The sequence below is a fragment of the Monodon monoceros genome, unplaced genomic scaffold (assembly GCF_005190385.1).
Source record: "Monodon monoceros isolate NGI ecotype Baffin Bay Population unplaced genomic scaffold, NGI_Narwhal_1 Super_Scaffold_3, whole genome shotgun sequence".
NCBI classification, from domain to species: Eukaryota; Metazoa; Chordata; class Mammalia; order Artiodactyla; family Monodontidae; genus Monodon; species Monodon monoceros.
In genome coordinates this window covers 60,893,106-60,918,700 of record NW_021703780.1, presented here as the reverse complement: position 1 = coordinate 60,918,700, position 25,595 = coordinate 60,893,106, and the positions used below count along the sequence as shown (strand labels likewise).

The 25,595-nt window shown below is 43.1% G+C and overlaps 1 long non-coding RNA gene across 1 annotated transcript in view; it reads right to left on the bottom strand.

Annotated features, from left to right (window-relative positions):
• LOC114907948 overlaps positions 1-25,595 on the bottom strand; it is a 75,994-nt gene that overhangs the window by 37,637 nt on the left and 12,762 nt on the right. Inside the window, exon 2 of the long non-coding RNA XR_003796821.1 lies at positions 21,975-22,189. This is a non-coding gene — a long non-coding RNA (uncharacterized LOC114907948). The remainder of the gene's footprint in view (positions 1-21,974; positions 22,190-25,595) is intronic.

Here is a 25,595-nt window from a genome sequence, read left to right as displayed (position 1 = left end):
TCTCCAGATGGTCAAACAACTAGGTATGGAGAAAATGAAAAATTACCAGAGTACATCAGACAGAAATTACAGTGTCTTTCTTCCATCCTTTTGATGTTTTCTAATCCAACTCCTAGTTTTCATTGATTAAAGCTCCTTTTAGATATATAAGTTTAATAAATAACGTTTTTGTTGGCTTTCAAGTGACTTTTTTTTATTTTAAAAAACTTCTTCAGAAAGCCTTTCTATAAAAGAGAATTTTAATCTATACCATAATGGATGTATTCTAATGAGAGAACAAAGCAGAATGAAACTTGAGTCACTTACAAAATGTAGTGGTAGTAGACTAAAATAGGACTACTCTGAATCTGAACTGTCTTCTCAGAGAGCAGAGAGCAATAAGCTTTGGAGTTAGTACTCAATGGGCTTTGAGTTATGTACTCAAAGATATAAGTAAATTGAAAGTAAAAGAATGGAAAGAGATATACCATGCAAACAGCAACCATAAGAGAGCTGGAGTGGCTATGCAAATGTCAGACAAAATAGACTTTAAAACAGAAATGTTACTAGAGTTAAATATGAACTTTTTATAATGATAAAAGGGTCATTCCATCAGGAAGATATAACAATTATAGTTATATATGCACCTAACAAGAGAACCCTAAAATACTTGAAGCAAAAACTAACTGAATTGAAGGGAGAAATAGATCATTCAACAATCATACTTGGAAATTTCATTACCCCACTTTCAATAGTGAATAGAACAACTATTCACTATTGGAAACTGGGTAACTTTTGCTCTGCTTCTTAACTTGTGTGAGACCCAGTCTTGTCATCTGCAAAATGGAGATTATAATGCCTATTATTGTGAAGAGTGAGATGGTATACATGAAGCTCATGGCAACATTCCTGTTACACTAAAGAGAATCAACAAAAACTTAAGGGCAATGACAATGAGCCATTCCAAGCTGCAAACCCAGCGTGTGCTGAAGGGCCCTTCAAACTTTTTGAAAGCGACCTTTAGAGACATCCTAAAGCAACTCATCTCTTTTTTCATCTAGAAGTTTAGAGATTGGTTTTTTAAAGTTCTGTAGCATTATCCCGATTTTAATGGGTGTCTCCTTGGCTGTCCTTTAAACACAAAGCCACCTGCTGTCTCTGCTCCATCCCCATTCCCCCCGCTCCCATTAATACTCCTCTCCAGTTTGACACTAACTTGAAGAAAAGATGAGAGTTTCCTTTGTGGACACGAGAATTGTGTTGTTCCAACAAAAGCTGGCAGACTCCTCTTTGGATGTGTTGACAGCATTTTGATCACCTAGACATCCGCTAAAAACTTGAACATGTCTAGTTTTTAATTGCCTTGCCCACCCACACAGAAGCTGTTTGGAGCATTAATCTGGGCTGTTTAGTACTTCTGAATTGCACCTCTACTGACGTAAACAGAACCACAGCTCTTTGTTGAGAAGAGAGAAGACTTTAAATTTCTTGTTCTTCTCTGGTACGAATTTCTCAAGAAATTATCACCAAAGAGCCCTTCCACTTCATAATTACAAAGGATATACAAAACCACAAAGAAGAGATTAAACTACAAAGATGAGGTCAGAAATAAAAGAAGAGGGGAGGGAGAAAATGTAAAAGAAAGAGGTGATGGGGGAAAATAGTTATTTAATAGGATCAATGCCAACATAATCATAAATAAGAGGAGTGTTGAAGGGCGCAGATATGCACCTTGTGCATCTCCTATGCATCAGCCACTGTGTCAGAGTGAACTGGAATCAAGAAGACTTTTAATCTGAGCTGGTACCACCCCTGCAGGTGGCTGAGAGGGAGGCCATTTATAGCCACTTTGGCAACACTTGCAGGGACAGAAAAAGTCAAATTCATCTTGCCACAATTATACCAGGGGTATGATAGTCATGCTCAAGGCAGGCAGACATTTTCCTCATATTGAGGCTGGACCTACCTCTGAGGGGAACAAGGACAATGCTTGCCTTGGTGAAGTTGCTTGCTTCTTGGATAACTTAGTGGGGAAATTGGCTACAGATATCATGGGTGGGGAGATTGGAATGGAATCAGAGAATCTACCATCATCCCTAGGAAAGGGGCCAGAGAACATCAATTAGTTTCCAGCTAAAGTTCAAGGTGCCCATACTTGCAAGACACAACAAGAGATGGAGGGAGGCAAAGGCTTTCCCCCTTTGGCATTCATCAATGGCAGCACCAAGTGTGCCCTCCTTTCTCTCTTCCATGGACTACCATAAAAGACTAGCTCTCCCTTGCAATTATTGTGGAGGAGTCCCATGTGCTGGATAAACATACCTGCTAAGTTACCTGCTTCTTTCTTCTCAGCCTGTTGTGAAGTGGTACCCAGGGTGGTAACACGTTGCATCATGTTGTTTTGCATCTTTCCTTATCCCTGCCCCTCTTCTCTTTTTCCCCACTCTCACCACCCTGGGCTAGACACTTCTCAAACAATTAATGTCCATTTTTTGATTGGGTTGTTTTTTTGTTGTTGAGTTGTATGAGCTGTTTGTATATTTTGGAAATTAAGCCCTTGTCAGTCGCATCATTTTTAAATATTTTTTTCCCATTCTGTAGGTTGTCCTTTTGTTTTGTTTATGGTTCCCTTTGCTGTGCAAAAGCTTGTAAGTTTGATTAGGTCCCATTTGTTTATTTTTGTTTTTATTTCTATTGCCTTGGGAGACTGACCTAAGAAAACATTGGTACGATTTATGTCAGAAAATGTTTTGCCTATGCTCTCTTCTAGGAGTTTTATGGTGTCATGTCTTATGTTTAAGCCATTTTGAGCTTATTTTTGTGTATGGTGAGAGGGTGTGTTCTAGCTTCATTGATTTACATGAGACCTAAATAGACATTTCTCCGAAGAAGAAATACAGATGGCCAATAGGCACATGAAAAGATGCTTAACATCGCTAATTATTAGAAAAATACAAACCAAAACTACAATGAGGTACCATCTCACACCAGTCAGAATGGCCATCATTAAAAAGTCTACAAATAACAAATGCTGGAGAGGGTGTGGAGAAAAGGGAACCCTCCTACTCTGTTGGTGGAAACCTAAGTTAGTGCAGCCACTGTGGAAAACAGTATGGAGGTTCCTCAGAAAACTAAAAATAGCATTACCATATGATCCAGCAATCTCACTCCTGGGCATATATCCAGACAAAACTATAATTCAAAAAGATACATGCGCCCCTATGTTCATAGAAGCACTATTCACAATAGCCAAGACATGGAAACAACCTAAATGTCCATCGACAGATGAATGGATAAAGAAGATACAATGGAATACTGCTCAGCCATAAAAAAACCAACAAAATAATGCCATTTGCAGCAAAACAGATGCAACTAAAGATTATCATACTAAACGAAGTCAGTCAAACAGAGAAAGACAAATACCATATGATATTACTTATATGTGGAATCTGAAATATGACACAGATGAACCTATCTATGAAACAGAATCACATACAGAACAGACTGGTGGTTGCCAAGGGGGAAGGGATTGGGGGAGGGATGGAGTGGGAGGTTGGGGTTAGCAGATGTAACCTTTTATATATGGAATGGATAAACAAGGTCCTACTGTACAGCACAGAGAACTATATTCAATATCCTATGATAAACCATAATGGAAAATTATATAAAAAATGTATATATATGTATAACTGAATCACTTTGCTGTGCAGCAGAGATTCACACAACAATGTAAATCAACTGCACTTCAATTAAAAAATATTGATTAAAAAAGAAAAAAAACAACCAATTAATGTCAATGTTTTAGTCTTTGCTTCTGGCTCTGCTTTCCAGAGGCCTAAGCTAAGAAACCCTTCTCATTATCTTGTCTCATGTTCACCCAGGTATTTGATCAAGTCCAGATTATCCAAATCCTTAAAGAATCTGGAAGTGACTGTTCTTCCTTCCAAATTGAGAACAGTTTGTGCTCAGTTGTAGTATCAGTCACATAAAATAAAAAAGGATATAAAATAAAAAAGGAAATGAGGCAGGGAAAGAGTCAAAGCAATATAAAATTTTACAACCATGCACTGAAACCTTTCTCTGTACGGTAGATCCTGGTATTTTCCCATTTTGCAAGTGACAAAACTGAGACTCAGATGTTTTATAGCTTAAATGATTGAACTGGAACTCTTCTCCCATTTTCTGAATGCTCATTCCTCTCCTGGTACCTCTCAGGACCGTGTCTTAAATCCCCACTCCAGTAAGCTGCCAGGAGACAGCAGTGGGGTCTCCTCACACGTAGTCAGCATGGGCCTGGGTAGAACTTCAATGGCTGGATACCCGGTACGAGTGAGCTGGCCATGGCCCCCACCCATGCCAAGCCCATCCTCTCTTCTCTTCCAAGAGCTGAACTTCTGCCTAGAGTTTCCTCAGTGGGGAAAATGATGCTGAGTCAAATCCTCCTACCAGGGCTCCCTCAGAGCCCGGGATCGGGGTGTTTGCAGGCTTGCAGAAGAGGTCACAAAACTGAAACCCGGTTCTCTGACACTGGCTCCTCTTTGACAAAGAGATTAGCAAGCTGCCCTTTGCTGCTGCTCCTCCTCCATGATCACCCCGTTGACTTCTGATCACTGCACTGTCAGCCCCAGGCTAGAGAGAACAGCGCCCACTCTAATCAGCTGTCTGCTATTTACAGATGTCGCTCTTAAGGTTTTACTGGGGAGAGATGCTCGTGATACGTGTGGATTTCTTTACCTCATGCTACCTAAAGTCTGGTCCCACACCAGCACCATCAGCATCATCTGGGAATTTGTTAAAAAATGCAGACTCTCAGGCTCCACCTCTGACCCACGAGATCAGAATCACAGTTGATAGGGCCCAAAATTCTGTGCTTTAGGGCTTCCCTGGTGGCGCAGTGGTTGAGAGTCCGCCTGCCGATGCAGGGGACACGGGTTCGTGCCCCGGTCTGGGATTATCCCACATGCCGCGGAGCGGCTGGGACCGTGAGCCATGGCCGCTGAGCCTGCGCGCCCGGAGCCTGTGCTCAGCAACGGGAGAGGCCACAACAGTGAGAGGCAGGTGTACTGCAAAAAAAAAAAAAAAAAATCTGTGCTTTAACAACCTCTCCAGGTGATCCTTATGTGCCTTAAAGTTGGCGAATCACTGCTTTTACTGACTTCCTTTGTCCCCTCCTTAGCACAAATGTTGAGAATTAGTTAAATTACCAAAGTGCCTTCTTAGGACAATTGGAGAGGCGGTGTGTGGAGTGGGCGGAGATTTGGAATCCAGCAGAGCATCTCTTGCTCCTCTCCCTTCCACGTGCACTGGGCCCATGAACTAACCTTTCTGAGCCTCAGATTCTTTATTGATAACATGGAGATAATTACCACCACTTTATGGAATTACTGTGAGGATTAAATGAGATAGTAATAGACTAGGCATTTGCTGCATGGTAGGAGCTCAACAAATTGTTGTAGGCGTCGTCATCACCACCATCATCCTCATCATCTCCTCTTTAGTGGTGAGTTTGGGGTGCATCGTAAACATCTGCCACGTCTTCTGGGTTCCCAGGACCTTTTGAACACCATTGCTAACTCCGAGAAATAACCATCTGTGATGGGTATTTTTATGTGTTAACTTTTTATGGGTACTAGGCTATAGAGCCCAGTTATTCAGTCCAACACTCCATCTAGGTGTTGCTCAGTTGACATTAAGTAAAGGAGATTATCGTAGATAATGTTGGAGAGCCTCATCTAATCAGTTGAAAGTGTTAAGAGGAAAACTGAGGTTTCCCTGAGGAACAAAAACTCCGGCATCAAGATGGCTGCATCAACTCCTGCCTGGAAGCTTCCAGCCTTCCGGGCTGCCCTGAGGGTTTCAGGCCCACCCCCACAATCACATAAGCCAATTCCTTAGGATAAATCACATATACCAGCCTTACAAATTCTGCTTATGGAGAGCAGAACCCAGAAAAATCAGTTCCCCAACCTCCATTGCTGCTGGGACACAGGCACACAACCTATATGTCAACTCTCACCTGTGTGAGGTACAATTTCAGAAATGAGCAACTCAACAAAGGCGGCTCTATTCAGAACCTGCTGCAGGGTGGTGGCAGAGGCATCTAGCTTTCAGGGTCAGCAGCGGGTACAAAGTCACTTCCTGGGGAAAAAGCAGCCTCAGAGGGGTGGGCTGGAGGTAGGGGGAGTGTTCCTCTAGTGCCAGAGGCAGCAGTGTCCTCATCAGGTCAGGTCTGCAGTGTGATTCTGGGAGCTTACCTGTGAGCATGATCCTCCACCCTCCCAACACTTCTACGAGCTATGGCAATGTATGGGTTTTTTTGTTTTTTGTTTTTTGCAGTTCGCGGGCCTCTCACTGTTGTGGCCTCTCCCGTTGAGGAGCACAGGCTCCGGATGCGCAGGCTCAGCGGCCATGGCTCACGGGCCCAGCCGCTCCGCGGCATGTGGGATCTTCCTGGACCGGGGCACGAACCCGTGTCCCCTGCATTGGCAGGTGGACTCTCAACCACTGCGCCACCAGGGAAGCCCCGGCAATGTGTTTTTAATAAATGTCTTTCCTACTTAGAGTCAGTCTTGCCATCAGACACCTGACTTATCCAGAAATTGGGACTAGAAGTCAGTCCCAGCTACAAAACACTGGGAAGGAATGTGGGCTTGGTTATCTGACTTAGTTGGAAGGGATGGCGCTTAAGGGCCAGCTGGCAATAAGGAAGGGGACCAGGCAGTCCAAGGCATGACTCCTGAAAACAGTGTTTTCCTGTGGCTGCCTTGAAGAGCACATTGAAGGCAAAGCTTAGGGTGATCTAATGGTGCTGCCATCAAATGGTATGAAAAGTATGAGGAATTCAGGGCCGGACGGGTGGTAAACTGGCTGCCCCCAGTACACTGGACAGCTCACCAAGAGGAGCACTAAGCCCCTCCATTCTGCTTTTGTTAGAACAGTATTCCCTGACTTCCCTGCCTGCTTGAGGGCCTGGAATGCCTCACCCACAGGAGTTACTTGGCCCGGTAACTCTAAATCCCTCCAAGTTCCCCTCACCCCCGGCCATCACCACTCATTGCCCTGAGACCTATCAGGAGATCAGAACCCAGCAGTCACAGGAGGCCAAATATAAAGTCAAACTTGGGAAGAAAAGGCATCTGTATTTAAAGATGTGCAAGAACCTGCTAATTTGTGCCAGAAAGAAGCATGGAGGCGTGTGTAGGGATTGATTCTGAAGATGCTGGGCCAGGGAGGCAAGAACATAACATAGATAGACCTGCATTTGTCAACTGGAGTGCTCTGACCAGAGTCCATGTTTAATGGACTGTCTTGAGCAGGTGATTACTATTCTAATTACTCTCTCTAATTGATTGGTGGACTTAATCCTGAATTCAATGGCAGCCAACATAAAACAGAGTTCCAGAAATTTCAGGGTCTAATGTAGAACGGCAGCTCTCAAGCATGGCTGCACATTAGAATCATCTGAGGGGCTTTTCAAACTACTGATGCTAGGGTTGCACTGAAGACCAATTAAATCAGAATATCTGTGGATGGGGATTTCCCTGGTAGTGCAGTGGTTAAGAATCCACCTGACAATGCAGGGGACATGGGTTCGAGCCCTGGTCCTGGAAGATTCCCACATGCCACCGAACAACTAAGCCCATGTGCCACAACTACTGAGCCTGCACTCTACAGCCCACAAGCCACAACTACTGAGCCCACGTGCCACAACTAATGAGCTCGCATGCTGCAACTACTGAAGCCCGTGCGCCTAGAGCCTGTGCTCCACAACGAGAAGCCACCGCAATGAGAAGCCTGCGCACCACAACCAAGAGTAGCCCCCGCTCACCGCAACTAGAGAAAGCCTGCCCCCAGCAATGAAGACCCAAAGCAGCCAAAAAAAAAAAAAAAAAAAAAAAAAAAAAATATATATATATATATATATATATATATATATATCTGTGGATGGGGCCTGGGCACCAGTATTTTGTCAAAGCTCCTCAGATGATTAAAATGTAGACCCAAGGTTATGAAGCCCTGATGTAGAGGAGGGAGCCATAAATGTTGGACTAAGTATATGAGATCTGTTGATATAATATGTCAGGGGACATGTCATTCCCTAGACATGTCCCCTGAAAGGGCCCTGAAGACACTCCCTTTGCCAAAGTGTTGAGAATTACATTAATAAGGAACGAATGGGAATGTTTGAAAGGCACTATTGTAGCTCTTATCTGTAGTTTGGATGTGCTAGTGGGAGAGACTGCATTAAAATGGGTTCCCTGATATCAGCAGGGGGTGAAGGGATACAGAGGTGGCTGAGGCCAAGAGGTGGCCTAGCTTCCAGAAGGTGCTTCGGGATCACGGCAATCAGCAGATTGCAATCAGCACTCGCATAGTCTGACCACAGAGCTTTTTGGAGTAGCCAAGTGATCATGGGGTCCTTAGGACTAAAATAGGATGGCAGCTAACTGTGGTGCCACTTGACCTTATAACCCCAAACCTCTAGTTTGGCCAACTGGAGCTTAACTTGAGCCACCAGAGCAGTTCCCAGATCTGAGTTATTTAGAAGACCCAGAATTTCTGGATAATGTGATAGTGTCACAAGTACGTACATAACTTCTTATTCCTAACCTGGGATAAACTGGCTTCTTCCAGTGGCACTGAATGGCTTAGTAAGAGAGGTACGAAGTCCCACTAATCCACTTGCCAGAAAATGTCCCTTCCTCCCCAGTTTGAAAAGGCTCTCCCCACCTTGCTTGAGCCCTGTAATGGTATCACCTAAAGAAGTTACTTTCATGGGGAAATCAAAGTTTCTCCAGGCTGCCCTTACTCCATGACATCACCACTCTCCCAAACGGACCTGTGGCCATTTCCCAGGGTGACTATGTTCTGGGGACAGGGAAATCATCAGACCATTTGAGGAGCATTGGACATCTGCTCTGAGGGACCCAGGACTACACTCTGGTACTAGTCCACCTCAGTCAGCCTCCTGATATCTTACACACTTATATCCTAGCACATAATGGCTCATTTCCCAGTTCAGCAAGAAGAAGAATCCCCGCACTGACTCTTTGACCTTGGACTAAAGACAATTATAGTAAGAAGGAGGGAGTCCCTAGAGCTTCTCTTGCATTCCAAAATTAAAAACAATAGGGACTCCCCCTCACCAAGATGATCTGGTACTGCCACTCCTGTTTCCCCAGTTTGCCAGCAGCAAAGACCATTACTGGGCATCTGATATGGTACCTACCTCAGGTACCCAGTGGCAGGTTGTTTATAATCCCTTCCATCTTGAACCGGGCAATGGGCTGTCCTCAGGTAGTAAGGGCCCACTCTGGATTTGAATTTGCCTTCCATGGTCACCATGTTTCTTCCCGCAACATCATCAGTAGACTTACTGAATGCTTTACTCCATCATTGCTGTATCCCACACCACGTGCATCTCAGCAGGGAATTTATTTCAGAGTGAAAGAACTGAGGAAGTGAGATGAAAACTATGGCATTCCCTGGTCGTATAGGAGGTTAGAATGTTTAAGAAAGACTCAGTAGTGTTTATACTTTTACTTCTTCCTCAGCCACAGGGATTGCCCTGCATGTGGAAAATCAGATGTAATGCAAGATGAAAGATAAATGAATTGATGCTGTATTTGGCTTCCTCCCACCCTTGGGACAAATAGAAAATAATGTTTTGCTATGAGCAAGTGACTTACCTTCCAATGCTTGATCATTTTGGTTTTCCCAACAGGTGAGAAATGGTGCCTGGAGTAGGTACAGTTGGCGTCCCACTGAGCTCCTCTTTTCCTGGCCAGCACACCCAGCCCCCAGCTGCTGCGGGTGTCAGTGACTAATGGATTCCCTTCTCCAGGGAATCATCCTCACCCGAAAAAGCCTGGGAGGTTCTGCCCTCCCGCAGAAGCAGCTGCCAGACAGCGGTGACTGGTCTGCGTGTCCAAGGGCCAAAGGCCTTACCTCCAGGTGGAAAAACTCATGCCTCCGAGCTCCCCGTGGGATTAGGCTGAGACTAGACTTCAGTTTGACCTACACGTTTGCCCAGCCTCCTCTCTGCCCTATCCTGATTCCCTCACTCCCTTACAAGTTTTACCTGGGAGTAGTCCCCCAGTAAACCCCTGTCTCAGGCTCTGTTTCTGGGGAACCCAACCAAAGACAGTGCCTCAGGGGTGGTCAAAGGAGGCAGACTCTGCGTGGAACGGGGCCAGCTCTGCCTGGCCAGCACTGTGGGCTTGTGGGAAGACTCTGGGAACTCCACTGGGCTGATGAGCCGACTGGGGGCCCAGAGGAAGCCCAGCGTAACCCTGTCCCCTGCCAGGCTCACTTGTGCACACCACTGCACGGCTCCGGAGGAGCAGGATGAGCTCATTAAGAACCATCTGTGCCACCTTCCAGCACAGCAGGTATTTTTACTATATGGCAGCTACTGTGTCCCTGGGCATCTTCAGTGAGCTCTATGATTCATTCATAAGATTGGCAAGATATGCCAAAGGGCATCCTTATTATATTTAGCTGGGACTGTTTTTGAAAGACTCAAGGTTGGGAAGAAAAAAAATTAAGTTTCATGGTTGCAACTTGTGCTGTGTTACATACTGAACTGAAAACCAGGAGCTGCAGTGACCTGGCTGGGGTAGTCCTGTTCTCAAAGTGGCTCCACTGAGGAGACCGGCAGACACCAAGGGCGGGTGGGAGGGGAAGGCTGAGTAGCTCACTGTGGTCCCCAAGAGGCGTGGGGGGCAGGTAATGCTCCCACTGTAACTGTGGGACAGTGGGGGCCGCAGGGGAGCAGAAGGGGCTGGCATTTGGTGTCCAAAGACAATCATTCAGGTTCTGACTATGATCTTCACTGACTATAGGCAGACCCTGGAGATATTGTGGGTTGGATTCTAGACCACAGCAATAAAACGAATATCACAATAAGGCAGTCACAAGAATTGTTTGGTTTCCCAGTGCACAGGAAAGTTATGCTTACACTATACTGTAGTCTATTAAGTGTCCAATAGCACTGTCTAAAAGAACAATGTACATACCTTAATTAAAGGATACTTTATTGCTAAAAATCCTTAACCATCATCTGAGCCTTCAGCAAGCCATAGTAGTAACATAAAGACTACTGATCACAGATCACTATAACAAATATAATAACAGTGAAAAAGTTTGAAATGTTGTGACAATTACCAAAATGAGACAAAGAAACATGAAGTTAGCAAATGCCATTGGGAAAATGACGCTGACAGGCTTGCTTGATGCACAGTTGCCACGAATCTTCAATTTGTGAAAAAAAACAGTATCTGCGAAACGCAATAAAGCAAGTTACAATAAAAGGAGGTCTGCCTGTACATTTCCTTGAGCCAGTTCCCTTCCTTCTTTCCACCTGCTTTTCCTTTCCTGTAAAACCCAGCTCACAAGATCTCTGCAAAGAGGCATGTGAGAGAATTTATAAACTGTGAAGTGCTGGGCAGAACAGCAGTTGTTAGGGAGAGACTAAGAGGGGACCCTCAGAGCCTCTGGTATTTCCTCTCCCTCCTGGGCAGGTAGGCTGGGCAAACTCCCACGATGCCCTGGGGGAGGAAGTATGTCAGAGGAAAACACTTTTCAGCCATAACTTCAACCACCATGTCACTTTGTTCTCACTAGTTCCTCTGGGGAAGGGTATTTTAAGGGTGTTTAATTGACGCTGCCTGTTTCAGTGTGGGCAGCTACATGCCCAGACAGGATGGGTTGGAGCTGATCTATATTTTGGTGGTGGAAAAGATTAATTCTGGGCCTGCTCAGCTGTCAAGATTCTCCTCTGTGACCACACAATCATAGATACACAACATCCCAGCACAGCATGGATGCCCATCCAGGTCTGCGGCAAAGGACAGAGGCTGGGCAGTGGCTGCAGCATGCTTTGGTTTACATTTCTCTTCCCGAAGACGGCTGTTCAAGGAGAGATTTTTGCCTGTCTTACATATAGTCAGTAAAGGAAAATGTGTTTGCAGTTCTCAAGTCCTGTGAACCACCCCAGGGAAACAGACTTGAGCAACCCCTTCTTTCGGTGAGTTCTCAAAGAAAAGACCTTTGCTTCATTAGTAAGCACAAGTTCAGCCTCTTCTGGGTACCCAGCCTCATGCTAGGAATGTGGGCAGGGTTTCAATAGATGGCAGCACTCCAGTTCGTGTTTACAAGCCACTAGGGCAAACAGTACTGGACTTGGAGTTAAGGGACCCTGGCCAAGTTACTTACCCTGTCTGTGTCTCCTCATCTTTAAAATGGGAGTTCAAAAGGTTGCTTATAAGCATGAAATGAGAAAAGAGAACAGTTTATGACAATGTAACTGTGGAATATTAGAGCTAGAAGAGACCTTTAACTGTGGTAGCTAGTTTCCCCAAAATGTCCCTCCCCCTCCACCAGTGAACCAAGCCTCTCAGGACTCACATCTCCCAGTATTCACTCCCTTAGGTCATAAGGAGCCTTGAGGTTTCCATGACTGGGTCTCTTGGGTAGTTTACTTTTAGGATTCTTGCCCTTAGGACCCAGCTCCCATGCTGTGTGAAGCCCCCAAGTCACAAGGAGAAGCCATGTGTAGGCGCTCTGCATGCCACAGCTGAGCTCTCAGCCAGTCTCCAGAATCAACTACCAGCCATGAGGGCGAGCCATCTTGATGGCCAACCCAGTCGAGCCTGTTGATGACTCCAGCCAACGTCTGATGGCAACTGTTTGAGAGACCCCAAGTGGGAACTGCTCAGCTGAGTCCAAGTCAACCCACAAAATAGCAAGTGATAAGAAATTGTTGTTTAATCCACCAGATGTTAGAGCATTTTGTTATACAGCAGTGGAAAACCAGAAGGAAAATCTTCTATTTCAGTGGTTATTAAAATCTGGGGGACATGGGCTCCTTTGAGAATAATAATAGTACTCACTACATTCTAGGCCTTATGCCGAATGCTTTACTTAAATAAATAAGATTAAATAAGAATTCCTCATAATGAGGAATCCTCATAATGAGCCTCTGCAGTGGGTACCTTTATTATAATCCCCATTTTACAGATGAGGAATCAGAGGCTTAGAGAGGTTGTCTGATGAAAGCTGAGGCCTCTTTCCCCAGAAAAATGTCCTCATGCACCAACACCGATAACTGACATTTCTCTGTTTGAGAAGCCCTGATGAATCTAACTCGTGTACTTGACATTAGCCAATTGTGGGGTACAGAAGTGCAGTAATTGCTTAAGAGTACTGCCTTAGTTCACAGGAAGCCTTTCTCAAGTTGGCACAGAAAAGTCCATATGAGCCAAAAGCTGGTGAGCTGCCCTAAGTAAACAGGCACCTCAGTCAAAACACGTCCTTTATACATGGCTGCTCCCCAAGCAGAGTATGTGTGGCTGTGTGTGTGTTTAAGGAATGAAACTATAAAAGTGCTGGAAGACAATAATGTCTGTTACAGCTAACAGGAAGTTTGAGAGAATTATGGAAGATAGAAAACAGATGAGTCTGAGCTGATTTGGCAAAGTGAAATAGGATCAGAGAGGCTTTTTTCTCTAACTCCTAAGGAAATGACAAAAACACTAAGAAAAAATAAACAAACCAGAAAATTTTACTAGTAGGAGCCAGACAAAGGCATAACCTAATGACATAAGAATTCAAGAAGTGGTGACAAAGGGGAAAAAAATAACTCAGAATACGGTGGAGTGCAGCCTACCTCCTACATGTAACTCTGGTGAGTCAACAGGACCCTGAGAATTCTACTTACAGACCTATTCTGGAGAGAATGTGACATTTTCTTTTCCTCTTCTATTTGGGTGGGGGGGCTGGGTGGGAGAGTAAGAGTAGTGGAAACAGCCACTGAGAGGAGAAGGGAGGTATTTTCTCAGATGAAAGCAAGGGCTTTAGGACTCCGCAGTGAATTAGGAGAATATTCACCCCTACCCCACGCTCTCATGTTACAGAAAAGTAGACAGAACAAGAAATACTTGTAGCGAAGTTTCTCACAGAATATACTCTGTGTGGATATAGCAGTCCACATTCAAACTAGGAAAAAATACCCCAAAAAACGAAAGGAAAGAAAAGGACAAAGCATGCCAAAGATAAGTGAAGAACATATTCTAAAAGAAAACAACTCAAAAAACAGAACATGAGTGCTTCTTCTCACGAATTCAACAGAACAAGAACTGAAAGGTGAGTTCATAAAATCAATAGACCACAGTTAAACCAGATCTTTCAGAATTAAGAAAACAAATCGAGGACAAACACAATATCATAAAAGAATTAATAAAAATATTACAGGGACTTCCCTGGTGGTGCAGTGGTTAAGAATCCGCCTGCCAATGCAGGGAACACGGGTTTAAGCCCTGGTCCGGGAAGATACCACATGCTGCGGAGCAACTAAGCCCGTGCGCCACAACCACTGAGGCTGTGCTCTAGAGTTCACGAGCAACAACTACTGAGCCCACGTGCCACAACTACTGACTCCTGCTCACCTAGAGCCCGTGCTCCACAACAAGAGAGGCCACTGCAATGAGAAGCCCGCACACCGCAACTAGAGAAAGCCTGTGCATAGCAATGAAGACACAAAGCAGCCAAAAATAAAATAATAATTTTTTAAAAAATTTACAAACAGTAAGAAATAAAAGGCTCAAAATCAAATTGCTATCATAAAAGAACTTATAATCATGACAATGCAAAGGAAAAATACAAAGATATTAATGCAATTAGAAAGAAGAAAATAGGTATTATGAACAAAGATAAGTCAATGTAAAGAGAACAGAAAGACTGAAGAAGAGTAGCAAATAATTTGAGCATCCTGAGATCTTCTAGCAACAAAATATCTTAACATGATACACACACACACAATCTCCTTTATAGCAATGAAACAGTCTGCAAGAAAGTAAAGTAAGGGAATCATCTGTGATTTAGAAAATCGGCAGGAATACCAGCCCTTGAAGGTAAATAAAAATCAAAAAGCACTTCCCAGCCTGAGGTCATCTTTAGAGAAAAGAGACCTAGAAGCTAACTGGGGTGAGGGGTGGATGGGAAAGGAGAACAAGCCTTAGATGTGAGTAGTGATACAGACACAGAGCAGCAAAACCTGGCATCAATCCAGGACTCAGAGGGGGTTACACCCTGAGAAAAGGGGTGAAGTAGAAGAAATACTGCCTATCAGAGGCTGATTACAAGAAACAGTGACTTAGGACCAATTCTGTTGGAGGAGAAAAAAAAGCTTCCCCTGAGATTTCAAGGCCACTGGCCAACACTCATATAGATTCATACACTGAAATATACCAAAAAATCCCAAGGTAAGAATTTAATTTAGAGGGACCCAGGTCTTTAGTGCCTAAAACTCCTGACAGAGGCAAGCATGTACCTTCAACCCAGGCCTCATAAAACTCCTGCAGGCAAAGTTCCATCATATATGAGCTCACAATATAAAACCAGAAAATGCCGCAATAAACAAGCCACTGTGATGAGTAAGAGACAGCAAGGAAAAAATGTTACTCACAAAGATTAGATATTAGAATTATCAAATTGAAAATATTATTTTAATATGATTATGTAAATAACAGAGAATTTAAAAGAAAAAAACTATACAAATGAGCAGCAAATGTACTACAAAAGAACCAAAAAGACTTCTTCTAGAAATGAAGGCTATAATAAAAATTAAAATATCTATGAGTTGAAAAGCAAAAAAGAGCTGAAAAAAGAAACAGTGAACTCAAATATAAATCTGAAGAAATTACACAGAACGCAGCTCAGAGAGGGAGAAATATGGAAAACTTTGGTTAAGAAAATGACAAGATGGAGTGAGAAATTTCAACATACATTCAATCAGGGTTAGAAAAGCAGATAACGGAGAGAATGGGGGAAGAGGCAATAGTCAAAGAAATAGTAGCTGAGAATTTTTGCAGAATTTGGTGAAGATGTGAATCCTCATATTTAGAAAGTTCCCAAAAAATCCTAAACAGGATAAACAATAAAAAAAGGCCATATCCAGACATCATAGTGAAAAGACAGAATGCCAAAGGCAAAGACAAGATCTTAAAAGAAGCCTGAAAGAAAAGATAGATTATCTACAAAAATATAAAAATCAATATCTGACTTCTCAAATATATAAGCCAGAAGATAGTGGAATCAAGTCTTCAAAGTGCTGATAGAAATAACTGTCAACTAGATTTATAAACCCAACGAAACTATATTTCTGGAATGAGTGAAAACAGAGCACCATAGGGGCAGGGTCAGTAAATGATAGTGCAGCTGCTCAGAGAATTATGCCACCATTTAAAAAATAAAAAGAAGTTATGACAACTATTAGTATCCTAGAAAAATTCTTAGAATAGTGAGAAACAGGACCTGCACTTGTATGTTAAATAAGCCTACCTAGGACAACATAATACAAGGAAATAACTTCAATGGTATTAGTGATGGTAATAGGAGAGTGGGGTTTTGAGTTACTTTAAAACTTTTCTGAAATGGATTATTTTCATAGAAAACTTGAATTTCCCCAGGCCTCACCAAACTAGAGAAACAAGTTGAGATCACAGTAGCAAGAATGAGTTGCACTGGCTTTGACCTCTAACAGACTGGTGGACTAATACTGGCTGCTTGAAGAGCTACACTGTGATGTATTCTGAAGCCCCACTGAAGTTCAAGGGCACAGAATGCTGAAATCAATTAATCATGTCTGCCATGGGAGCAGAATCAGAAGCAACAGCATATGAGCTTTGTGTTTGTCATTCTAGACCTAAAGATTCCAATTTGCCTATGGCTTTTCTTTTAAAAACTGAGATATAATTAGCACACAGCAAGGTGCAATGATCTTAGGTGTTCAGCTTGATAAGTTTTGACAACTGCCTACATCCTTGGAACCACCACCACAAGCAAGATATGGAACATTTTCATCATCCTGGAATGATCATTTTCATCATTCTCAACCTGATGGGCATTTGGGTTGTTTTCAGTTTGAGGCTATTTATAAATAAAGTTGCTTACGAACGTTCATATACAAATCATTTTGAGGACATGTGTTTTCATTTTCTTGGGTAAGAATAGTAAGAATGAAACTACGGAGTCAAAGCGTAGATGTGTATTTGTTTAACTTTACAAGAACTTGTCAAACAAGTTTCCGAAGTGGTTATACTATTTTGCATTCCTACAGGCAGTTGTTCCACATCCTCACCAAGAGGTGGTGTCATTCTGAGGTTGGCCATCCTAGTGGCGTGAAATGGTTTTTCACCGTGGTTTCAGTTGTTATTTCCCTGATCACTAAAACATTGGAGACCTTTTACATATGCTTAGCGGACACTTGTATAGCTCTTTTGTTAAGTGTTCCTGTGTGTTATTTATTGAGTATTAAAATGGTTTCATCCTTAAAAGGAAGTGTATGGGAAGCTCCTCTGCGGGCTGGGGTCTGGCTTCTGTATCAAGGTTATTTCGTTGTTGTCATTGCCACAGAATGCAGAAATTCCCATGACTGTCTGGTTTTCTTACCTCCGGTAACCAGGTGCTCTTTCCTCCTGTTTATCTAGCTCCTGAGCTCTCTGCCTTGGGACCTCTCTTACCCTGCCTTGAGATGCCGCAGTCCTGAATTCTGCTGGCCATCCGGCCACATGCCCTTGGTTGCGCTGGTTCAGAGTGTGGGCCTGTTGTTTGGTTACCATCTCATGGGCCCAGCTCTGGCTGGTCCAGCCCTGCCCCACCTCTTAGTTCCTCCTGCCTCCGAGCTGGGCATTTGGAAGTGTCTGCTCTGGGAAGTCTGGGGGTTCGATGGTATTGATTCTACACCCATTAGTAGCAGCTGTTAAGAGACAGGGTGATCTAGTTGTCTGGCTTTGGGGCTTGTTCTTCCCCTGAGTTAAGTACTTTCCGGGTACTTTTCTCCCAAATGGAAAAAAGAAAAAGAAAACTATTTGTCACTATTCTAAGTGGGAAAGAAAAACGCTGGCAATGAGAGCGGATGGAACTTCCATCTTCTCCTCTTCTCACAAAAGCCTCTTGTCTCCATAGCCTATGGCCACTGTTCCCAGCATCCTCCTTATGCATTATTTCTCTTTTATAAAAATTAATTTATTTGTTTGTTTTTATTTTTTTCGGCTGTGTTGGGTCTTCATTGCTGCATGCGGGCTTTCTCTAGTTGCGATGAGTGGGGGCTACTCTTCATTGTGGTGCATGGGCTTCTCATTGTCGTGGCTTCTCTTGTTGCGGAGCACAGGCTCTAGGCATGCATGCTTCACTAGTTGTGGCTCACGGGCTCTAGAGCGCAGGCTCAGTAGTTGTGGCACACGGGCTTAGTTGCTCCACGGCATGTGGGATCTTCGCGGGCAGGGCTCGAACCCGTGTCCCCTGCACTAGCAGGTGGATTCTTAACCACTGGGCCACCAGGGAAGCCCTGCATTATTTCTTAATTAAGATCAATATTTTAGTTGTGGAGAAGTCTTAATCATGGGAATAGAACTTGCATCTCTCTGGCTGTGTCTTACCAAGACAAGTCAAAAGCACCATCTCTCACTGGGTGGTTCACAAGCAAATAAATAAAAATAAGTTAATAACCAGGACTTTTCCCTCCATGGACCCAGCTGCCTGGCATGTCTAGGCTGGAAAGACAGTGGACACAGCTGGTAGGGTATCAAGGACCACCGCTGCGGGGGCTTGTTGCAAATTTTCTGTTTCCAGGCTGCACGAGGGTGTTGGGTGGTGGTGTGACCTGCACTTAGACTCAGCTATGTCATGAACTGACCATGACTGGGCCTGGTTCTTACTCTCCCCCACCATGTTTTCACTTCTGTGAATGGGAACAACAATGCCTGCCTTGCCCATTAATGCAGTCAACAAGTAAATATCCAGCCTTGTGCCGCATGCTAGGGAAAGCACTTGAACAGCATAGAGGCTGTCTCTGGCTTCATGGAGCTAGCATCGTGGCTGAGGAGTTGGATATTAGAATCAGGAAATAAATAATGTGTGATGAGCTTTACAATGGGGAAGTACTGAGGATTATGGGAGCCTGGAGGAAGGGCACTTAAAGCAGGTGCAGAGGGTCACAGGAGGTAGCATCTAAGTGGTCCCCAAAGGAGACTGGGAATTAACTGGACAAGGAGATATGAGAAGAGCATTCTGTACTGGGAAGAGCATGTATGGAGGAAGGACCTCAGTAAGAGAAAATGCAGAGTGTGTTAAGGAAAGTAAAAGACTTTCAGATGACTGGGCCTGGAAGGCATAGTGGGTAGAGAAAAAAAGAGAGCTGGAGAGAGCTGGGGCTTTAAGACAGCACAGAGCAGAGACAACTCCTGTTCCTACTATGTCTTGTTCAAATTCCTGACCCAAAGAATCCATGAGCATAATAATAAATGGTTGTTGTATGCCACGGAGTTTTGGCGTAATTTGTTATGAAGCAATGGTAACAAAGTACACATTATTTTAATGAAGTTCAGTGACATCAGAGCAATGGAAAAGTAATGCTTACAAAGCTTTGAATATCCCTCCTCTTGTGTGTTCCAAGCATCCATACTGTTGTCCCAAACGGGTGTTACTCTTAAGCTTGGTGCAGACAAGAATTTTAATCTTAAGGCATGTTTCTTTCAGAGATATCAGGGAATCTGATTTAGGCCATAGCAACTCATTAAAGTCTCCTGCTCTCTACTCGCTAACACCTAAAACTCCTAACACTTTTTCACTCTTCTGCTCCAACATAACTCTCATCCATGCTGTCTTTTCCCATCATCAATACATTTCCAGGCAACGTGTTCCTTTTATGTTGTACAATCCTGCTACGCAAAGCAGCCTTAGGAGTTCTTGTTACAACATAATTGCCTTTCTTTTGATAATCAACCCGTATATTTTTTCTTTTAATATTTAAAGCTGGAGAAGGGGAAAATGTGACCTAAGAAGAAACAAAATCTGAATAGTCCTATATCTGTAAGACAACTGAATTTATAATTAAGAAAAAAAAAGTTCATTACAAGAACACTCCAGGCTCACTGGTGAATTCTATCAAAAATTTAAGGAAGAAACAATATGAACATCATATAACCTCTTTCAAAAAATAGAGGAGGAGGGATTTCATTTTATGAGGCTAGCTTATCTCTAATATCAAAACCTGACAAACACATTACAAAAGAAATACAGACCAATATCCCTTATGAACCTAGACACAAAAATCCTTAACAAAATATTAGTAAATGGGGCTTCCCTGGTGGCACAGTGGTTGAGAGTCCGCCTGCCGATGCAGGGGATACGGGTTCGTGCCCCGGACTGGGAGGATCCCACATGCCGCGGAGCGGCTGGGCCCGTGAGCCATGGCCGCTGAGCCTGCGCATCCGGAGCCTGTGCTCCGCAACGGGAGAGGCCACAACAGTGAGACGCCCACGTACAGCAAAAAAATAAATAAATAAAATAAAATCAGTAAATCAAATTTAACAGTGTTTAAGAGGATAACGTTTCATGACGAAGTGAGGTTTATTCCAAGAATGCAAGACTTATTTTACCTTCAAAAAGTAATCAATGTATATATTAGTTACCTATTGCTACATAAAGAAATCACTCCCAAAATGCAGCATACTAAAGCAATGAACATTTATTATCTCACTGTTTCTGTGGGTGAGGAATCCTGGTGCTACTTAACTGGGTTTTCAGGTACAGGGTCTCTCATGAGGCTGTGGTCAAGGGGTCAGCCTGGATAGTCATCTCATCTGAAGACCTGACTGAGGGAGGATCTGCTTCATGATGACTCATGTGGTTCTTGGCAAGATTCAGTTCCTTATGGGCTGTTGGGACTTAAGTCCTCAGTTCTTCTCTGGCTAATGGCCAGAGGCTTCCCTCTGTTCCATGCCATGTGGACCTCTCTCTCCAGAGGGTGGCTCACAACATGGCAGCTGGCTTTCCTTGGAGCAAGTGAGTGAGGGAAGTCACCCATGATGGAAGCCACAGTCTTTTTATAACCTAATCTCAAAAGTGACAAGCCACTACTTCTGTTGTATTACATTCATTGTAAGTGAGTCACTAAGTCCAGGTCATCCTCAAGTAGAGGAAATTACAAAAAGGCATGAATACCAGGAGAAGGGGATTACTGGGGACCATGTTAGGGGCTGCAAACCACATTGTAGTTCAACCCATTAAAAAATCAGAATAAAGGACAGTAAATGTGATCATTTAATTTACGAAGAAAAAGTGTTTAACAAAATTCAACATCCATTCATAATAAAAATTTTCAGCAAATTATTAATAGAAGACAACTTTCTCAACCTGATAAAAGACATCTGTATAAAACCTAAAGATAACATCATACTTAAATATGAAAGAGTGAGTGCTTTCCCCCTAAGAATAGGAATAAGGCAAGGATGTTCACTCTTAACACTTCTATTCACCATAGTCCTAGAGGTCATAGCAAGTTCAATAAAGCAAGAAAAATAAATAAAAAGTAGAAATATGGGACAGGAAGAAGTGAAACCATCTCTATTTGTAGACAATATGATTGTGTATATAGAAAATCCTAAGGAATCTTTTTAAAAATTACTAAAACTAATAGATGGGTTTAGCAAAGTCACAGAATACAATGTTAATATATAGAAAAATCAGTGTTATTTTTATACTGTCACAAACAATTAGAATATAAAAATTTTTAAGGTACCATTTATAATAGCACCAAAAAACATACAATATTTAGGATAAATTTAATGAAAGATGATGTGCAGTACCTCTGCAAAAAAACTACCAAAAATGCAGAGCAGATTAAAGATTAATGGACTAAAGGAGAAAAGTAACCACATGACCATTTTAATAGAGGCAGAAAAAGTCATTTTACAAATTTCAACTCATATTTATGATCAAAAATCTATTTTAGAAAACTAAAAAAAGGAACCCCTTAAATACAGCTGCCAAAAACATATATATTCAGTTATCTATGGCTGGATGACAAACTATCCCAAAACATAGTGGCTTAAAACCACAACAATTTCATGACTCTGTTGGTGCTGAATCTGGGCAGTGTTCAAAGCTGGGCCGTTTTTCCGGTCCATATGGCATTGACTGAGGTCACTCACCTGCATTCCAACAGTAGGTGGGCTGGGTGGGAAGGCTTCATTCACCTCTGGCGCCTCAGGTTCCTCCTCCTGGCCTCTCCCTCTCTGCGTGGCCTCTCATCAGCCAGTAATCTAGCCTGAGCTCCTTTACGGCACAGCGCAGCCTCCCAAGGGCATAGCATCACTTCCAGCACATTCCACTGGTCAGAGCAAGTCACAGGCCAGCCCAGAATCACCTGGAGGGGAAAACAAACTCAGCTCTTGATGGAAGGACATGATGAACGGAGTGGCAAGAATTGATGGTGACCATCTTTCAAAGTTACCTACCACAATGAATGGATGAAAAGATGAGCAAATAAGTGAGTTATAAGCTTCCTTCTGATTCTCACGCTGGTTAAAGGAATGAAGAAACTAAACCCCATACTCCTGATTCTTTTTAGCCTGTCTTTCTTTAAGCAGAGAATAAACTGGTGACAGATTTTTTATGTCTTTGCTGGTCTGTTTAAATTCCAGTATGGCATTAGCTTCACATAAAATGGCTGACAACTTTTAGCATCTTCCTTTAGTGTCGTTTTAGTTCCTCCTGCCCCCTCCTGCCCTCTTCTCTCATTCAGTTTCTTATTATTCTCTTCTCCCAAATTCAAACCCAGACTACAATCTCTCATTTTGGGGTGAGGAGGCTAGTTCCACTTTGCCCACCTTACAAGACCCAAGGAAATGAGACTCTAAGTAGTAAAATGTCACCAGTCTGGGGCAATTATTTTTCAGAACTGCAACCTTCCTACATGGCCGTTAAGTTTTTATCCCCCTGGCACATCCATGTCCTCCATTTGGAAGGCAAGTTCTGGTCAAATCCAATTATTATGTGGATTGCTGGGCCTTCAGACTCAGTAGTTACTCTCTGGTTTGACTCGAATCCCCTGACCATCCTTTCATGGCTCTGTACCTAAAATATAGTCGAGCTTTTATAAAAAACTTTTATAAAAGCTTTTATAAAAACCAATAAACCCAAAGGCCCATTCTGACTAACAAGTCAGGTGCACACAATACAAACTGTAACACAGGGGAGTATGGGAGAGCCAAGGCCCTTTCTTTTATATATATTAAAAGAACACAGCCGGGCTTCCCTGGTGGCGCAGTGGTTGAGAGTCCGCCTGCCGATGCAGGGGACACGGGTTCGTGCCCCGGTCCAGGAAGATCCCACATGCCACGGAGTGGCTAGGCCCGTGAGCCATGGCCGCTAAGCCTGCGTGTCCGGAGCCTGTGCTCCGCAATGGGAGAGGCCACAACAGTGAGAGGCCCGCGTACTGCAAAAAAAAAAAAAAAAAAAAAAAGAACACAGCCTGTCCCAGGAAGCCAGTGACTCAAAATCATTGCAGAAACCAATGCAGAATTCCTTCCATGTATAGGATTTTTCTTCCTTAAAAGGCAGTGTATAAAAGGGAACAAACTAGCAATATTTCCTGGAATTTGGAGGCCAGACAATGCCTCAATGTTTCTTTATCATGGGCATTCTGGAGAAAGTCCCTCAGTGCTGGAGGGGAGGAAGAGAACACCCTGGAAGCCATGCTTGCCCACAGCATTTCAGCAGATACTGGAGACTGGCAACACGGATTGTATATATTACTTTGAGGAGAATGTGTGTGTGTGTGTGTGTGTGTGTGTGTGTGTGTGTGTGTGTACGTGTGCACCCTGGTGCCCATGGCTTTAATAATGACCTCATTCCTTTCTCTTTTAGAAAAGAGAAAAAATACATAATTTGAGAGCTCAAAGAGACATTTGAGACACACCACCTCATTAACAAATGAGTAAACAAAGGCCAGAGAAATAGAGTAACTCGCCTGAGGTCACACAGCTGATTGGAACCAGGGCAAGAACACAAGGCAGGTCTCCAGTCTTCTAGCTGGAGAGTTTGTGCATCACTTAAATATAGGTGGACACTTACTAACACATCACTATGTACTTAGGTACAGGGAATTTGATCAAAATGAGCTTAAGTGTGCAGACTCTAGACGATGCTATTCGATACAGTAGCCACCGCACATGTGGCTTCTGAGCACTTGAACTGTGGCTAGAAACACTGAGCAACCAAATTTCAAATTTTATTTAACTTTAATTTATTTAAATGTGAATGCAAAAACCACTACTTGATTCAATAACTGGGAAATTTTAAGTCTATTTGTAACAACTTGAGTATGTGTATCTATATATAAATTTTATGAAATATAAAATACAGATCAAGTATTTCCAGTGAAAATATGGTGACTGAATTGAGATGTACTCTAAGTATAAAAGATATATTAGATTTCAAAGACTTAGTATAAAAAATGTAAAATATATCATTAGTAATTTTTCTGTTGACATGTTGAAATAATCTTCCGGATATATTGGGTTAAATAAAATATATTAATTTCACCTACTTTTTACTTTTTAAATGTAGCTACTAAAAGAGTAAAATTGCATATGTGGCTTGCATTATGTTTCTGTTGGACAATCTAGAGTCAGACTGTCCACACTGAAATCGCTGCTCCACTATATTCCCAGCTCTGTGGCCTTGGGAAGATTATTGGGTAGCTTTGAGAAGCAATTGTCTTCTCTGAAAAATGAAAGAGAGAAAGGCGTGAGGATATCTTTCCCCTTTCTTTTCCTGTTTTTGGCCCTCACTGTGTGATGACATGGTGTTTGGGGCAATGGCAGCCACTTTTAAATGATAGGGAGAAACGTGGCCAATATACAAAGCGCACAACAGCCACTCAAGAAGGGCTAGCTGAGTAAATGACATAAGTAAAATTTCCTGGCATGTGGTTGGGTTTAAGAATCCATCATTCCCTCTCTTGCTTCTTTGCCCCCACATCCCGAACACTCTTTCCCCGTGATCTCTCCTTGTCTGCTCCTGAAAAACACATCTAAGCAGATGTAATCCAGGGCAGACACATGTGTTATTTGCATATGATTTGCCAAAATTTGTGTGTAATTGGCTTCTGTCTACAGAATCTGATCTCTGGCTATTTGATTTTAATGCTGAAATTAAGATATACAGGAGGGTCATTCCCTCTGCCTCCCTCAATCTATCTTTCTACTTTTCCTTCCCAGCTGGCAGCGTTGCCCTGGTAAGCGGGGTGTCAGAGGTCTCTAAGGGGTGAGGAGATGCTAGATGAGAGGGGCAATGGGCCAGGAATGGGACGCTTTGCTTTTATAACACGAGGAGCAGCATGAGTGTAAAGGGTCCCGACCAGGCTAAGGGCAAGGGTATCCTTGTGATGTGGCTGGACTCTGCTGATCTGGGCCTGGAAGTCGGTCCTCCCAAAGCTTTGAGCTGGTGGGACTTTGAGGGTAAGAAGAGATCAGGGCTGAGGGAGGTGGGGTGATACCCTACGGGGAAAACAAGAGCACATAATAGAGACTGGGAATCCAACAGGAATCGGGGCCAGAGGTGAGCAGGAGAAATGTGAATGCCCCAATGCCCAGAGGAGTTTCAGAGACATCAGGGTGTCTATGATAAATAGGGCAGATTTCCAAGGTGATTTTAATAAAACTTAATAAAATCCAAAATGACAAGTTGATGCCTGCACATTTAAGGATTTGGGGAGGGGCAGACTGATCTGTTAGTTACAGCGGGTCTCCCAAACTGTGGATTCCGAT